Source organism: Balaenoptera musculus, chromosome 3 (genome assembly GCF_009873245.2).
Source record: "Balaenoptera musculus isolate JJ_BM4_2016_0621 chromosome 3, mBalMus1.pri.v3, whole genome shotgun sequence".
Lineage (NCBI taxonomy): Eukaryota > Metazoa > Chordata > Mammalia > Artiodactyla > Balaenopteridae > Balaenoptera > Balaenoptera musculus.
This window is the reverse complement of record NC_045787.1, coordinates 96270646-96289268: the sequence shown is the minus strand read 5'-3', so window position 1 is coordinate 96289268 and position 18623 is coordinate 96270646.

Genomic DNA, 18623 nt, shown 5'->3' with positions numbered 1-18623 from the left:
ATTTGCAAATGATATATCTGACAAGGGGTTAGTATCCAAAATATACAAAAAACTCATACAACTCAACAGAAAAAAAAAATTCAATTGAAAAATGGACAGAGGACCTGAATAGACATTTTTCCAAAGAAGACATAAAGATGGCCAACAGGCACATGAAAAGATGCTCAACATCACTAATCATCAGGGAACTGCAAATCAAAACCACAAGGAGATGTCAACTCACACGTTTCTGAATGGCTATTATCAAAAAGAATAGAAATAAGTTTTGGCAAGGATGAGGAGATAAGGGATTCCTCATGCACTGTTGGGGGGAATGTAATTTGGTGCAGTCTTTATGGACAGCAGTATGGAGATTCCTCAAAACATCTTAAAATAGAACTACCATACAAATCCAGCAATTCCACTGCTTGATATCTATCTGAAGAAAATGAAAACACTAATTCATAAAGATATATGCACTCTTATGTTAATTATAGAATTATTTGCAATAGCCAAATTATGGAAGAAACCTAAGTGCCCATCAATAGATGAATGGATATAGAGGATATGATACACACACACACACGCAACACACACTAGAATATTACTTAGCCTTAAAAAGTAAAATCTTGCCATTTGCAAATACATGGATGGACCTAGAGCATTTTAGGCTAAGTGAAATAAGTCAGGCAGAGAAAGACATACACTGTATGATTTCACTTATATGTGGAATCTACAAAACAAAACAAAGTAACAAACACAGTAAAACAGAAACAGAGTCATAGATACAGAGAACAAACAGGTTGTTGCCAGAGGGGGAGGGGTGGGGGAGGAGAGAAATAGGAGGTGAGGGAGTTTAAGAGGTACAAACTTGCAGTTACAAAATAAATGAGTCATGAAATGTACAGTGTGGGGAATATAGACAATAATTATGTAATATCTTTGTATGGTGAAAGATAATAATTAGACTTATCATGATATCATTTTCAAATGTATAGAAACGTAGAATCACTATGTTGTGTACCAGGAAGTAACATAGAGTTGTAGACCAATTATACTTGAAAAACAAACAAACTCATAGCAAAAGGGACCAGATTTGTGCTTCCCAGAGGCGAAAGGTGGAGGGAACGGGGAGTTGGATGTAGGCAGTCAAAATGTACAAACTTCCAGTTACAAGTAAGTACGTACTAGGGATGTAATGTACAACATGATAAATGTAATTAACACTGCTGTACATTATATGTGAAAGTTATTGAGTAAATCCTGAGAGTTCTCATCACAAGGAAAAAGTATTTTTTTCTGTTTCTTTTGTTTTGTATCTATATGGGATGATGGATGTTCACAAACTTATTGTGGTAATCATTTCATGATGTTTGTGAGTCAAGTCATGATGCTGTACACCTTAAACTTATACAGTGCTCCATGTCAATTATAGCTCAGTAAAACTGGAGGGAAAAAAAGACATTCAAAAACTGCAAAGAGTCACCAAGATTTCACCTGGCTTTACAGATTTGTGGTAATATCTAGTAATTCTAATAACTGTTTTCACTCAGTTCTCTGAGTTAATATTTGCTTGTCACATTTTTATAGAATTCCTACAATAATGGTTAAGTTTAATATAGAGAATTTTGGGGATATAAGGGAGAGACAAAACAATGCAATTTTTCAGGTTGGCTTATGAAAACAAAGTGACAGTATTGTATATTAGATTTCTAGGACTTATTCATCAGGCATAACTGAAACTTTATACCCTTTGACCAATATCTCCCCATTTCACTCTGCCCCCAGCCCCTTTTAACCACTGTTCTGCACTCTGCTTCTGAGTTTGACTATTTTAGATTCTATATATAAGCAAGATCATGCAGTATTTATCTTTCTGTGTTCTGCTTATTTCATTTGGCATAAAGTCCTCCAGATTCATCCATGCTGTTGCATTGGCAGGGTTTCTTTCTTTTTAAAAGCTGAATATATTTTATTCTATATGCATAGCTATGTCAATCTCTATCTATCTGTATAGCTATGTACCTATGTGTCTGTCTACCTATTATCTATCTCACATTTTCTTTATTTGTCTGTCAGTGGACACTTAGGTTGTTTCTTTATCTTGAATTTTGTGAATAATGCTGCAATGAACATGGGAGTGTTATTATCTTTTTAGGATCCTGATTTCAATACTTTTGGATAATACCCATAAGTAGGATTGCTGGATCATATGGTAGTTTTATTTTTAATTTTTTGAGAAAACTCCATATTGTTTTCCATAATAGCTATACCAGTTACATCCCCACCAACAGTGTACAGTGTTCCCTTTTTTCCACATTTTCCCCAGCATTTGTTATCTCTTATCTTTTTGATGGTAGCCATTCTAACCAATGTGAGGTGATATCTCACTGTGATTTTGCTTTGCATTTCTCCAATAATTAGTGAAAATTAGTGATACTGAACATCTTTTCATATACTTGTTGGTGATTTGTATGTCTTCTTTTGAGAAATGTCTGTTTAGGTCCTTTGCCTATTTAAAAAATTGGGTTATTTGTTTTTTTGGTTTTTTGCTCTCAAGTTGTATAAATTTCCTATATATTTTAGAAATTAACCCCATGTCAGATAGATGGTTTGCAAAATTTTATCTCATTGTTTAGGTTGCCTTTTCACTCTGATGATTGTTTTCTTTGCTGTGCAGAAGCTTTTTAGTTTGATGGAATACCACTTTTCTATTTTTGCTTTTGTTACCTGTGCTTTTGGTGTCATATTCAAAAAATTATTGTCTAGACCAATGTCAAGAAGCTTTATATCTGTGTTTCATACTAGTAGTTTTACAGTTTCAACTCATATGTTTAAGTCTAATACATTTTGAGATGATGTTTTATATATGGTTTAAAATGAGTTTAATCTCATTCTTCTGGATGTGGATATCATTTCCCCAAGAACATTTATTGAAGATACTATCCTTTCTCCATTGTGTGTTCTTGGCACCCTTTTCAAAGATCAGTTGACTGTAGATGTGTGGGTTTATTTCTGGGTTCTGTATTCTGTTTCATTGGTATATATGTCTGCTTTTGTTCTTGTATCATACTCTTTTGATTACTGTAGTTTTGTAATATATTTTGAAATGAGGTAGTGCGATGCCTCCAGCTTTGATGTTCTTGCTCAAGAGTGCTTTGACTGTTTGGGGTCTTTTATTGTTCTATACGGATTTTAGGATTTTTTTTTCTATTTCTATAAAAATTTGGGATTTTGATAGAGATTGCCTTGAAGAAAACAATGTTCTGGAGATCTACTATACAATATTGTGACTATGGTTAGCAATAATGTATTGTATACCTTATAGTGGTTAATAGGGTAGATATTACATATTTTCACCACCATCATAACAAAAATAGGATGATAAATAAGTGAGGCCATGGATATGTTAATTAGCTTGATTATGATGATTATTTCACAGTGGATACATATGATAAATCATCAAGTTGTACACCTTCAATATATAATGTTTTTAATTGTCAATTATACCTCAGCAAAGCTGGGGGGAATAAAGAAAATAAAATGAGGAAGTAAGTGATGAGCTGTCACTGGAAGGAGAATTCTAAAGCTGTGAAGAGGGTAATTAATTAAAGAATTTTGTAACTTTCTCTTGACCCACATTTTAAATTGCAGAGTTAGTAAACCAGGACTAGAATTCTCCAAAGAATGAAGTGGAATAGACACAAGCTTGACTTATAAATAGAGAGAATAGGGGTAATGAAAATTAATTTAGGAGGTAAAACTAATATCTATTGTAGTAACTGATAAGAAGTATCTACTGTTTTTCTGCATGTCCTTGAATTTGTCTCTGTGTTCTGAGCAACTTGCAGTTATTCTTCCATTGTCCTACAACACTGTCTGATGTTGGTGGAAACTGACATGGGAGGGAGTAGAGGGAAGAAGTCAGGAGGTTCTCAAAAAACCAGTCATGATATGGGTCTGGTAACTGAAAGTGAGTACCCATTTCCAAAGATTCTAGACCTGATGCTCCTAATACATCTTGTAATATTAATGTCGATATCACTAATTTTCCTAAATCAGACAGCCTTTGTTGCATGTGTTGAAATGCTCATTTTCTCTCTGTAAAGTAGGTGGTGCTGAAGTGGTCTTGTTCGGTTTTTGTCTGCATGGCATTCGTTCCTCTTCTTGTAAAGCACCTAGATTTCCCATTAAGGATCTGTCTTTCCCTGGCCATGGCCTGGGCCTGTGACATTTGCTGTTGCAATCAGATTTACCCCTGGGACCTTAAATCTAGAGTAGAAATATCAGCCAGGAACTGGTTTTCCCAGCTGCTAAGCCCTGAAGAAACAGTCACTAATTTTCCTATCTGTGTTCTCAGAAGTGTCCTAGATCTTCATTTTTCTGAGGCAAAATACATGTGTTGAGTCCATGAGATACCAAATCCAGGCAGAGCTGGAGCCTCAAGGTTGAGGAGTATTAATCTCTTGCTGCCAGGAAGTCCACCTAGTGAAGTGAGGTGTGGCTTGGCAATGTGTTTGTGGGCTGATGGAGATGTGTACAATCAGATGTGTTTATAGGACCTGACAATGTCCCTTATGGAAATAGTGCTTTTATTCTAATTTGTTAATACATGGTCTATCACTGAAGTAAATGCTTCTTAGTATACTTTTAACTGAAAAACTGGATCTGGTTACTGTTGCTCCACAGTAGAGTGAATTTAGTGAAAGAAGCTTCTGGATTTTGGCTACTGAACTACTCTTTTTTTTTCTATTCACTCATTGTCATTCAATAAACATTTAAAGAGTATATACTATATATAACACACTGTGCTATGGCCTAATGGAGCTTCATTCCAGCACATTTTTGTATGACCAAAACGATTAGCTTTGCTAGAGAGAAGCTTAAAAGACTTGAGGGAAAATGCCATTTCAGACAGTTAGGGATCCATGAAGTTTTAAAGACTTTTAAGAGATTGTGGTTCTGCAAAACAAATGCCCTTGTTAACAGTTCCCAAATATAGTCTAGTATTTAACTTCATAAGATTTAAAAAGATTCTCTTACTAACTAACCTTAATTCTTCTCCTAAAATCCATTTCTGCCCTCTCCCCCATCATTGCATCTATAGAATAGTTGATTCCTTACGATAATCCTTCATTTAGTTGATAGTGTTAATGAAAAATCCTTTATATAGTTAAGGCAGTTACTGAGTCACTTTTCAGCCTTTTTCCTCTTCAGGCTAAGTAATCTAATTATGTCAACCTTTATATCATAATTAAACTAAAGATTGCTTTAGAATAGTTTAATCACATTAGTGAAATATCCTCCAGTCAAACCAGGTGTCTGGCCGAGGAGAACTGTAGTTAGTGGCCTTGTAAAGCTAAAGAGGTTTCCAATTATGTGCTATTCTGTGCTGTAAACTTCCATCTGGCAAAGACCTGGGGGAAACAAACAAACAAACAAAAATCAGTCACAACTGTTGGCTCTCAGTGGGGCTTGACACTTGAGTAAACTACCTAAAACAGGTCTGAATCATGCCCCATTGATTAAAAAGATCCCAAGTACAGGATACTCAGTGTTTTTGCAATAATATGCTAGAAAATCAGCTTTCAAATTAAACAAGTTTGAATCTGATATCTGCTCAATGAAATTGTAGAACCACCTTAGAATTATCAGGCTAAGTGATGATTCTAGATAATTTCGAGATAATATCACATGCCTTCTGCCCTCTGCTGGGGACAATAGTGGGGCATTGCTGTATGACCTTGCCATCTTGCCATGAATCAAGGTATGTTTTTGCCATTAGTACAGTTGTCCCCCCTTATTCTTGGGGGATACACTTCAAGTTTCCCAGGGGATGCCTGAAACCCCTGTGGATAGTACCCTGTATATGCTATATTTTTTCCTGTACATATATACCTATGATAAAGTTTAATTTATAAATGAGACTCAGTAAGAAATTAACAAGAATAGCTAATAATAAAATAGAATGATTATTACAATATACTAAAATAAAGGTTATGTGAATGTGGTCTTTGTCTCTCTTACAGTATCTTATTGCACAAAGTTAATGTCTTTTCCATCTTAACTAAGCACTTATCATGCACTGTGGCCATAACTTTTGCAGTTTGAGGCGTGACAGGAAAACTAGCACATATTTCTTTTTCCTTTTTCACAATTTCATGGATAGAAGATTTGTTCTTACTGTAGATCTTAGCAACGTCAGCATACAATTTTTTTCTTATTAAGTTGAGAACTTTCATCTTTTCACTTAAAGGAAGTATAGCTTTAAGTGTACAGCTTCTCTGGCAGATTCAAATTGCCAGCATCACTACTCTTGCACTTTAAAGAGTGCTATTATTAAGTAAAGTAAGAGTTACTTGAACACAAGCACTGCGATACTGTGACGGTCCGTTAGATAACTGAGAGGACTACTAAGTTACTAAGGGGTGGGATACCCTGGACAAAGGGATGATTCATGTCCTGGTGAGACAGAGCCGGTTGGCTTGAGATTTCATCACGCTACTCAAAACCGTGCAAAATTTCAAACTTATGAATTGTTTATTTCTGGAATTTTCCATGTAGTATTTTCAGACTGAAGTTGACCACGGGTAACTGAAACTGTGGACAGTGAAATCGTGGATAAAGGGGGACTACAGTGACTCTTTGGCCATAATTGTTCTGCACTTTTTTTTTTAAACTACCCATTTCTTACCTTTAACATAGATAGATTTTAACATATTCTCTACATATCTTAGACAAAATGTATGCTCCAAATAACTTTATGTCCATCAGTCTCTTTGACCGTCTCTATTACTTCCTCTTCTGACTGCTATCGAAATCTTAAAATGGGAAATTATTCTGGTGGTCCCACACTTCCCTGAAGGGAACATGAAGCTGATTTGAAATTTGAATCAGAAGCTATATGACTTCTCAGCTTCAGCTCTTTCTGGTGCTATTGTCCTCATCATTGGATGTCCTTGGGCCAAGACTAGGATGAACCAAGAGAGTTATCCAAGGTGCAGCCTTCAAGGGGGTGCTGACTCTCAGAGTTCTGCAAGTGCCAACTCTGAGTGCCTCCTAGCCCTGGCTCTGCAGACTTTGTCCCAGTGATGTATGCCAGCAGCATACAGACGTATTAGAATATGGCTGGGGGAGGAGATCACACTTTTGCTGCAATTCTATGGCAGTTTGACCCATGTATCAGTGGAATACAAATTCTGTGGATCCAGTAGAGGGATCTTATGTATCAGCAAACTGTGACTAAACCGAGATCTCTATTCTGGTCCCTCTGATTTGTTTTCTTCTCTTTTGCCTTGTTCTGATGTTACAGACTGAACTGTGTTCTCCCAAAATTCACGTTTTGAAGTACTAACCATCAATATATCAGAATGTGACTGTTTGTGGACATAAGGCCTTTAAAGAACTAATTAAGGTTAAGTGAGCTCATATAGGTGGGTCCTAATCCAGTGGGGCTGGTGTCCTTATCAGAAGAGGCAGAGATACCAGGAATGTGTGTGCCCAGAGGAAAGGTCATGTGAGGCCATAGCAAGAAGGTAACCATCTGCAAGCCAAGGAGAGAGGCCTCGGGAGAAACCAAACTTGTCAACACCTTGATCTCAGACTTCCAGCCTCCAAAACTGTGAGAAAATAAATTTCCGTTATTCAAGCCACCAGTCTGGTATTTGTTATGGCAGCCCGAGCAAACAAATACAGCTGATCATATAGACAATGCTATGCTGGAAAGGTCTTAGTACATGAAAATTTTTCCCTTTCTAGCCCTGCCTATGACCCTTCTGAGATACTCACACATGAACACTTAGTTTATCATTTTATTTTTTATCTTCAAAGAAGCTATTCTTGAATTAAGAAATCCCTTTATGAGGCATAATTAGAACTTGAGGCCAAGCCAAGAAAGATCTCTAGAGGTTTCTCTTTGCTTTTGGAATAGGACTATAAATTTTAATGGGTTGGTTCAGTGTTTTTTAAGTTCGAGGCCATGCTCAGTCCCTGCTGTTATTACCTACAGGAGAAAAGAAATCAACTAGATGTCATCCTTGAATGATGGACTATGCCTTTCTTAAAAACAGAAAGCTGGCTAATTTCCATAATGTACATTTAATGATTGGAACCATTTATTTGTCTTCCCAGTTCTTTCACTTAACTTCAGGTTAAACCACATCTGTTCTCTTTTCTCTTAAACACACACACACATATAATATGTATACATATGTAATATAAATATATTAATATATAATAAATATATATATAATATTTATACACAATATATATACATACATATATACACATATATAGATATAAACTTCAATAGCAATAAATTAAAGTGTTTAAGAATGGACCAAAAGAACACTATTTTCAGGGGATGAGGACAACCCTTAATAGTCTGTCAGAAGTTTGGTGGTGTTGAGAGCCAGTAGTATATGAGAAAACCCCACAACTAGAGTCCTAGGGTTGATTCCACAGCCAACTGGGCTTAAGTGTCTGTATCTATAAAAGGAGGGTGTTGGGCTAGATCATCTCTAGTTCTGTCATGGAAGAATTCTATAACAAAAGGTAAAAAAAAAAAAAAAAAAAGATGGAAAACTAGCTGGTTTTTCACATTATCTGGACCTCCACTCTATCCTAGCTGAGTTGAAAAATTCTAAGTGAACCTCTTCCTGATCCAGCAACTATATCCGAGCCATACCTCCAGGTAATCTATATTCAGCATTTGAAATTCACACTCTAAGCCAAATTTTCAAACCCAATACCTCAAGGCCAGGAAAAGGGCTGAGTGGGGACAGTGGTGAGCTGAAGACCAGAGCTCGTAGACTGTCTAAAGGGTCCCCCTAGGATTCTGCCCTATATGACATGGCTGTCATGAAAGAGGATAGGATCCATGGTTCCAAATTTTCAAATTTTCTAAGAGAAGCCAGACATCCAAATTTTAATATCAAATCTCCTATTTTTAAAATGTTGGCAACCAATAACAATTTTGTTTTTTTTTTAATTTTGTATAGGGCAAATAAACATACCCACCATTACTCTTTAATATTCCCATGGTTCTCAAAGTAGGAGCTATGCAAGCATTCCCTGGCACTGGGTTTACGGTGTCCACCTCCATGCAAAGTCTGTGACAGTGGTTTAAAAACTCTGTTTCCTCAGGGTCCAGGAGATCCTCAGGGCTCCTTATGTAGAGTTGTCTTATTATTATCTTGACTTGGCCTAAAATTTCATTTGAACTAAGGGTTGTTTCCATAAATATATGTAAAGTGTTTGAAACTGTACTGGGCACATAGCAAGAACTATTTAACTGTTAGCTACTATTATTAGTAAATAGTTTGTAAGACGTTCTATAGGAATCATGAGGTATTGTCCTAATTATTCTACTGTGTTGTTCTGAAGAAAGACCATCTTTCACTTTCATGAAATTCAAAAGCATTTTAAAGCATCTTTAAAGTTTTTATGATATTCAGAAATAACTATACCTTATTATGTAAGGCTTTAATGTGCAAAAATCCGAAGAGAGCCTTTGCTAGTTTGCAACCTCACTTTTGCTGTTTTTGCTTTTAGATTAAAAAAAAATTTACAGTTTCATTATTTATCTAGGTTACCCACAGCTGGGACTGACTTGGGGGATTTTACCTTTGGATCTGAGAGTACAAATACATCCATCAATATTCTATTTCCCAAAAGTCTGCTAATTCTCATGAATAGTCACTACAATCATGGCAAATTTTCAGAGATTGTAACTGGATCATTCTTCTGCAATTGCTGTGAAGAAAGTCTGTATTAGAAGCTACTTAACTTGATGATCCTCTCACATTCTGGCCCCTGACCTACCTTTCTAGTCTTGCACTCCAACAATGGGAGTATTTCACTTTCTTCCTTTGCTTATAGCATTATCTGTGCCCAGAATGAATGCCTCTTATCTTCCTTCGACTGTCAAAATCTTTTCCATCTTTCAGTGCTGGTTTCAAATTCTGCCTCTTCCAGGAAACCTTCTTGCTCCTTCAATATTAAAATCACCTTGCACCAGCCTTGACATTTTCTTCCTTTGAGACCTCTTAGCTGTTTATTGTTGTCTCTTTTAAGGTACTCACCAAGTTCTTCTTATGTGTGTATGTCTACTTTTTATAGCGCCTTACTAGATTTTCTGCTTCATGAGGATATGTAGATAATCAACATTTTCTGAAGCAATATTACACATATAATTAAAGGAGGAATGTCCCTGTACCTTGGCTTAGAGATATTGGCTCTTGGTCCCCTTTTAACTTTCAGATGTTTAGCCTTTCTATAGCCAGTGGTTGTAGTAGCACCTCATAAATTTTCTTTCCTTCACATTTGAGCTCAAGTGATATGGGGACAAGCCATTTTCTCTTAATTTTGTTCAGATCGTACCTTTTCTTGGCTCTGTAACATTCCATATTCTTAGTGATATCTTAAGTTCGTAGGTATCCTAGAACGTTTTGGAGACCCCTTTTGGGATCGGGGTAAATTCAGATTGTGAAGCCTACCATTCTTTAATATTGCCATAATTTCCCACAGAAGGCTGTGTAAACCTTGAACTTCACTTTGCTTAGACCTATGGGAGAACCCTTATAGAATAACCTAAACACAAAGTGGCTTTCAGATGCCGACGCTCTGGTGTCTAAGGGCTCACAGATAATAAGTGAGGATGAGAATCTCAGAAGCCACTTGACTGTCAGGGAGAGCTGGGTCCTCTCTTTGCCACACATCAGGTGCTTACACACTCCTGTTTATCTGGAACAGAACCCAGTTGTGCGCGTTGTTCCTGTGTAAAGATTAATAGTGACCCCTTGCACACTCAAAAAGTGTCTCAGGGCTTCCCTGGTGGCGCAGTGGTTGAGAGTCTGCCTGCCAATGCAGGGGACACGGGTTCGAGCCCTGGTCTGGGAAGATCCCACCTGCCGCGGAGCAACTAGGTCCGTGAGCCACAACTACTGAGCCTGCGCGTCTGGAGCGTGTGCTCCGCAATGGGAGAGGCCGCGATAGTGAGAGGCCCGCGCACCGTGATGAAGAGTGGCCCCCACTCGCCGCAACTGGAGAAAGCCCTCGCACAGAAACGAAGACCCAACACAGCCAAAAAAAAAAAAAAGTGTCTCAGTTTAGATAATAAAGTATATAGTCCCTCTACTCATAAAATAGCTCCACTTACTATGAAATGTCAGTACACTATTGGAGACCTGTGACTCAAGAGGGAATCGGTAACTAAATTGGAATGAAGAGAAGACTTACTCCTTAGAGCTGGGACCTTTTTCTTTCTTTTTCTTTCTTTCAGTACATTTACTAAGATGCTGCAATTTAGAGTGATTCCTTATCTTCTTAAGATGTTTCTGCTGACTCCACAGTGCTCTGGCAATGTCTGTGTGTCGGGGTAGGGGGGGATGGGTGTGGTATGGATGTAGAGGTGGGTGCTGCTACTGGTAATATACAGAGTCATTGATTTTCTGTTACAGTGGGGTTGGCACCGTTAACTGTGGTAACCAGGGAACCCAAAGGCTTTGCTAGCCAGCCTTGGTGACAGTGGGACGTGCCTGAGCTGATTACTGTGGCAGAACAGGCATCTTTAGGAAGTGTTTGCCTCCTGGGAGATCCCTGAATTCAACTGAGAGCTCTGGATGTTCCCTTTTAGGTGAATCTCTCTCTGGCCTTGCTCAGATTACATTATAAACAACAGGATTCACATACCCATTTGTTTTTCTGAGCTCTATACCATAATATTTTAAACTCACTTATCCTTCCAATGGCCTTGTGAGCTCACACCTCATCTCTGAGATTTGGAGATTACTCTCTTTCTCTTGGCTGCTCTGTGACAGTGCTATGCAGGCTGAGTTGGAGACAAAAACTCAAGGTAAGTTTGAAAAGAGACAGAATCTATAATAAAAGAATAGTTGTCAGAAGACTTACTTTGAAGTTTGACTGCACAACTCCTAAGTCAAGAGACTTTTCTCAGATTTCTCAGTTTATTCTTAACTCCCATCTCCACTCCCAGTCACGCAGCAGATTCTCACCTGTGTTACCTGAACACAAACTATTCTAACTGATTGGCTTAGGGGCGTGATAACCTGGATTTGATTTGGGGGCTAATGGAAACATCCTGGAAAAATTAAAGTCATCAATGATATTTCCTGAATTTTCTGAGTAGATTCTGTAGTGCAGTGGTTAAAAGCGCAAGCCTTGTAGCTAGGCTGGAGAGGGTCAAGTTCTTATCCCCCCCACTTACTAGCTGTGTGATTCATGCCAAGTTCCTATTGTCTCTAAATCTCAGGTCCCCCATCTTTAAAACAGAGATGATGCTGATGATGGTGATGATGATGATGATGATGAATTTACTTTGCAGGGTTGTTAGGAGGTATTTGTAAGATAACGCATGTTGGAAATTTAGCACCGTGTCTGGCTCTTATGAAGGACCAGGTATTTGTATTAACCCTGTGTTTCTGATGCTATGACATCTAGGGCCTTGCTGACCCTGGAGAGACTACTCCTCCCAGGGGGCTGGCCAATTCCTAGAGATAGTAAGTGACTCACTTGCAAGGGTGCCTTTCATATATATGAACTCATCAATCCAGAACCCATACCTCCACCACCTCCTGTCTTGGTTTCTTACACTCAGAACCAGTATTCCTCTGCCTTAATCATCCCAGGACCAGGCATCAGACAACTAGGCACAATCCTTATGCCCCAGAGTGCACTGACATTTTTCAGACTACCAATCCTAACCTGCTTTCTCTGCCTTACCCATTCCTTCCCATGGAAGCCACAATAAAGGCTCTTGCCTGAATTTTCCCCTTGCTCCCTCTGCCTCCTGAGTGACTGGTGCTTCTGTGTTGGCCCCTGTGTGGCAGTGGCATGCCCCTTCCTTTTGGGAACTATGAGTAACAAAGTAATTTTTCCATAGCAATTGTCTGCTGATCTATTGGCCTCACTATACCTGTATAATAATAAAATCTACATTTTAAGACAGTACTTTATTTATGATGATGATGATTTTTATAGAGAGGACTTAAACTGATTCATTAACCCTATAGCTGCTGCTTATTCTCTACTGTTTTCATATAGATAATTTATCAAGATATAAAAACACCAAATTTTGAATTTTTGCTTAGAAAATTGGAGGACTTAGAAGGCAGGGGATTTGAATTCTAGATTTAAAACCATCACAACATTTTACTTGAACAAATTTCTCAGCTTCTTGATGTGACAGAGTCTTTGCTTTTAAAATAAATAAATAAAATGTCACAGAGTCCTTGTTTTTAAAATAAATAGATAACACAATCAGGTTGATAAAAATTGACTATTAGAAGAATAAAATGAGAATGTATAGGAAAGGGTTTTGAAAATACAAGTTGGGAAATATTATGTTACATAGGGAAATCTGTGACCCAATTTGACAAAGAATAAAGAGCCATCTTATTTCCATTGATAAAGAAATGTCATATATCTCAATCATTTTATGCAAGAAAAATGAGGCCAAGCTAATATAGAGACCACATCTAGGGAAATAAATGCTAAACTATAAGTGAACAATGCATGTGATGAATTATGCATGATTTTAAATTAGTTAATGAAATAGATTCATATTAAATGATAATGAAGGATTTCTGGGCCTAGTTTTGAATTTGCTGTTGAAGTAAATCACTGGGCTAGAATTCCTACTGACAGCCATGGCAGTGTAAGTCTCTCCATGTGGCCTGTTCAATGCATCCTCCTTAATGAGGAAGGAGGGAGGAGGGCGTTGGAAGTGTTGCAACACTGAAATAAGGAAGTGAGGCTGCGGGTGGATAAGGGACTAAAATACGGAGAGAGAAAATACCATGTAGGAGTTTGCTTATGAATGAACATTTTCAGCAAAGTCATTTACAGGTCAGTCTCCACATGACCTTAGAGTGGGGGTCTGTTTTCTCCTTGACTGATCTGACCTCTTCTAACCAATTTCCCCATTTCTTCTTTTTTGATGTTTCTTTAGTCACATAGGTAGTGATTTGCCTTCAGCGCTTCCTGTTTTCCATGCTTGTTGGCCAGTTAGCTCTGCTGGTGGTAATGAGGCCATCGGTCAGTTCTGGAGGCAGCAGGGAGGGTCATTCGTCCTTTGGCGATGTGTTTCCATGGCTGGAGCCAGCTGTCAGGCTTTTTTGCAAGAATAGTGGATTTTGTTTTTGTTGTCAGTACCTACTAAATATCAGGTGCTTCACATACCTTCTCTAAATGAATCCTCACAATTTCCCTTTCAGCTGAGTGTACACTTCACATACCCTTCACTCGTCAGGACACCTGGACTCATGGGGGGCAAATGATTTGGCCAAGGTCCCATACTTAGTAACTAACCAAGCTAGAAAGTAAGATCAGAGCTATCTCACTCCAAAGCTTGTGCTTTTAACCAGTGATTACTTTGCAAATGTCTACCTGGTCACAGGGAGACATGGGTAAGAGTAAAATTAAATGTATCAGGAGCATTTGTCACCACTGGGAAAAACTCCAAGTATTTTGTCTATTTATGGCTTCATCTTTATATGTTAAAGATGGCACACTCACATTTGGCTCCATGTGTTTGTACCTGGTTCTCTTCCTTGACCTTTCTAGAGGTTAGAAATAAACAAATGACCAAACAACTGCTAATCCTAGTAACTTCTAAACAACCTCTGTGAAGTGAATGAATAAAAATATTCCCTTGAATTCAGTATGCAGAAGTAGATTATTTTTTACCAGGTTTTCTGAATGACACCTGGTGGGAATAGAAGCTAGCTTTTCCTCTCTGGTTTATTACTTATGTTGTTTGAGTATTTTTTTCCCTCTCAGTTCTTCATAAACACCTACTAACTGATTCCCCATTGTACTCTGGGGAAAGCATATAATTAAAGTAATTTTTAAAAATTAATGGAACAGAAACACTGACAATACCCCAGTTTTTTGTTACCTTCTCATACCCTTCAGTTATAAATCTATTTCCCATGCGCTATTACTAGAATCGCACATTGTGAAACTTTATGACTTCATTTTAGGATGATTCCTTTAAGATACTCTATTAGAAACTTTGAAAACATGCCTCTGAACATAATGTTTTCACACAGCATGTGTACTATTAATTTTTGAAAATGAGCCTTCCAAAACCTATTACGTTTGTCACACTGTGATGGAAACATTTACTCCTGGAAATGGTGTTAAGGCCATAAAGGCAAACAGCCTCAGAAGCTGCATCATTATCGTTACCTTATCTGTATGTATGTCCTCTCCTGCCAGACACCAGCTTTCATCAAGTTAGCAACTACACGACAAGGCAATGACAAAATTAGGTTTTCAGAAGTTCGTTTTGGGAGTTGGCATTCTGCTTGAGCCCTTCCCTCCTGTGTTAGTCAGTTTGGGCTGCCATACAAAATACCATGGAGTGGCTGGCCTCAACAACGGGAATTTATTTCTCACATTTTGGAGGCTGGGAAGTCTAAGATCAAGGTACCAGCTAATATGGTTTCCTGGTGAAGACTAACTTTCTGCTGTGCAGAGGTTCACCTTCTTGCTGTGTCCTCACGTGGAAGAGAGAGAGAGAGAGAGGGAGAGAGAGAGGGCACAAACACTCTGGTATCTTTTCTTATAAGGGCACTAATCCCATCATGAGGGCCTCATCTAAACTTAATTACCTCCCAAAGCCCCATCTCCAAATACCATCACATTAGGGGTTAGGGCTTCAACATATGAATTTGTTTTGTGTGTGTGTGTGTGTGTGTGTGTGTGTGTGTGTGTGTGTGCAGGGGGTTGGGCACAATTTAGTCCATAGCACCTACTCTAACTATTACAACTATAATAGAAGGCTAATAGTTCAAGGAAACATAAATGTGAACTCGGCTCTGAGCTTTCCTCCAGGCCTGGCCTCCTCGGGTCTCATCAGGCTTCCTTTCCACTATACATTCTACCCGTCTCCACCTGTGCTCAGGCCAGTCCCTCTGCTGGTCTTTTCCCCTGCTCCATCATTTGTGTCTAAATTCTGCCTGTCATTCAGCATACATCTCAAATTCTACTCCTTCTAAGCATTTTCTGCTACTCACAACCAGAAATCATTTATTCACACTCTGCTGTCCCTGGCCTCTTGAATCTGTCCCCTTGAGGTTCCTACCATTTTCAAGTATGTATTACTCTTGCTCACCTGTGAGTCTGGCCTTCTCTTTTAACGGTAGCTGGATTTGTTTTAATCAGATGTGGTAAGACACACAGACACAGAAATGATTGTCATGAAGACAGAAGTCGTTATTACACTCACAGTCCCCTGGAGACAGCATAGCACAGCATGCAGGGTCGCATGGGAAGCAGAGAGGAGAGATGAGCAGGCAGAGAGAGAGGGGGTAGGAGGCTGAACCCTTCCTGTGGTTTCCTCAGGAGGAAAGAGGAGAAGTAGGGGAAGCAGAGGTAGGATTTGGGGCAGTTTGCATGGTTGCTATGGGCTCTGGGCTCTAGGGGCTCTAGGGGCTCCCAGGCAAGTTGTTTTACTATCTCTAGGAAGTAGCTAGTTCTGGGAGGGGTAGTCCCTCTGGGGTCATTGAGGCTCCAGATATCAGAGCGTCAAAAATACAGAATATAAGAGAGTATAGTTAATATACCTTCCTTTGTTCAAAATCCCTCTTAAATAACTCCATTAACAGAGGTGCTTATTGGGAAGATCAAGAATGAGGATCCTTGGTATATGAAACTTTAGGTAAAATCACAATGTCAGGCCTGGATGATAGGAGGGCTGAGGGGGCTGAGACTGGAAGATTGTTGAAAGACATTCTCAGATCCTCCATCTCTAGCTCTCTCTGCCCCCTTCTCTCTCCGCCCACTTCTTCCCACTTCTCATGGACTGCCTCACCCTCTTACTCTAGATTTTTTTCTTCCTTGCAGCTTTTTCCTACTCGTGTTTCTTTCTTCTCATAATTCATATAAATTTCCACTCTGATCCCTCATGGCCCTGTTCTAGCTATGTCCTTCCTTTGATACAAACCCTCAGCTACTGCAGGCCCACTGATTCTTTCCATGTCACAGGATTTGCATTCCTAGGAGAGGTCTGTGTTTGGCTTTACAGCCTGGTAGAGCAAAGCTTGTGGGACCCGAGGAGACAAGGCAGCTTCCCTCAGAAGAGGTGGTGCATGTGGCAGGGCCCATGATTAACGCGTGTGATTGGTGTTGAATTAAGAAGGGAAGAGCTCACAGACGTTCATCCTCAAGAAGCTCCAATCTAGAAGAGGGGAAGTGATTCATATGAACAGCGTCATTCGTGCAAATAAGCTCTGTGCAGAACAGCAAAGTGATATATGGATAACATTTCCTTTCTTTTTTTAAAATTTTTATTGGAGTATAGTTGATTTACAATGTTGTGTTAGTTTCAGGTGTACAGCAAAGTGAATCAGTTTTTTATTTGTAGTGATAATAATAACAATAGTAATAATAAAATCTAACATGTACGGATTACTTATAAAATGCCAGAAAATTGTGCCGTACATATGTATCCTCATTTAATCCTCAAAACAACCCCTTCAGGGAAGCTTTATTAACATAATCATTTTATGGATTATAAAACTAAGGCACAGAGAGGTTAAGTTACTTGCCCAAGGACACACAGATAGTGTCAGAGCTGAGATTCAAACCCGGAAATTCTGACAATTGTCTATGCTGATAACCATTATACGCATAAGTGGATAATATTTTCCATATTCTTCTGATGTGACATATCAGACTTCATATGAGACTAGCTAAAGGCCCATACATTAAGCGATTCTGTAGAACATGCAAATCATTTTACTTGATCTATAACTTGTCTGAATATTAGTAAAGTTATTACTGCTGACAAATGACCTTCGTCTAAGGAAAGAATACACCTGTGTAAGAATGCAAAGACGCTGTGTATCATATGCTTGGTTGACATTTTTGGAGACATTGATAGCTTTCAGGGAATGGACGTTTGGGAAAATACACATAATTTTCCTGGTAACTTAGGCTTACTCTTCCCAGGAAGGATAAGAACTGCCATATAAACAGGATTCACTTGCTTCTCGTTGGGAAGCAACATAGCCTTCCATGGGGAAAATATTACTTTGACAAGCAACAGAAACTTTCATTTCATGAATTTCACTGAACCAGTCACACTCTCAACACTGCCTTGTTCAAACAAAAGAACTCTCTCCACCTCTCAACCGAGACAACCAGATGGTGAGCTAGTACTTTCTATACATGTTGCTACTCAAGTATGTTTTCCAGCATCTTGGCTGCCAGGGGATGCCATTGCTAGTGTAAATATGTCATTGATAATTTGTCAGTTTGCCCTACTAATGATGGAAACTGTGACTGTCAAAATGATTAAAAAATTGTCTAAGCAATAGCTGTCAACTCAGAAATTTTGAAGAGTATCTTTGCAGTGGAACAAATATGAGGACGGCAAGTTGATCTGGATCTTAGTAGGTATCCCTTTAGCTACATGGAGGCCATACGATTCCCACCGATGGCTTAGAAGAGGAGCCCTATGAGTTCAATGCCTTTCTTACGCTGGTATATGTGGGGAAAAAATGACAAGGCTTCCATCAACATTTTAAAGTATTCTAGATGTTCACATTCTCATTGCTATATTTTCTTTTTTCTTATTATTTGTATGCATGTCCCAAATCTAATATACAGAGAAAGAT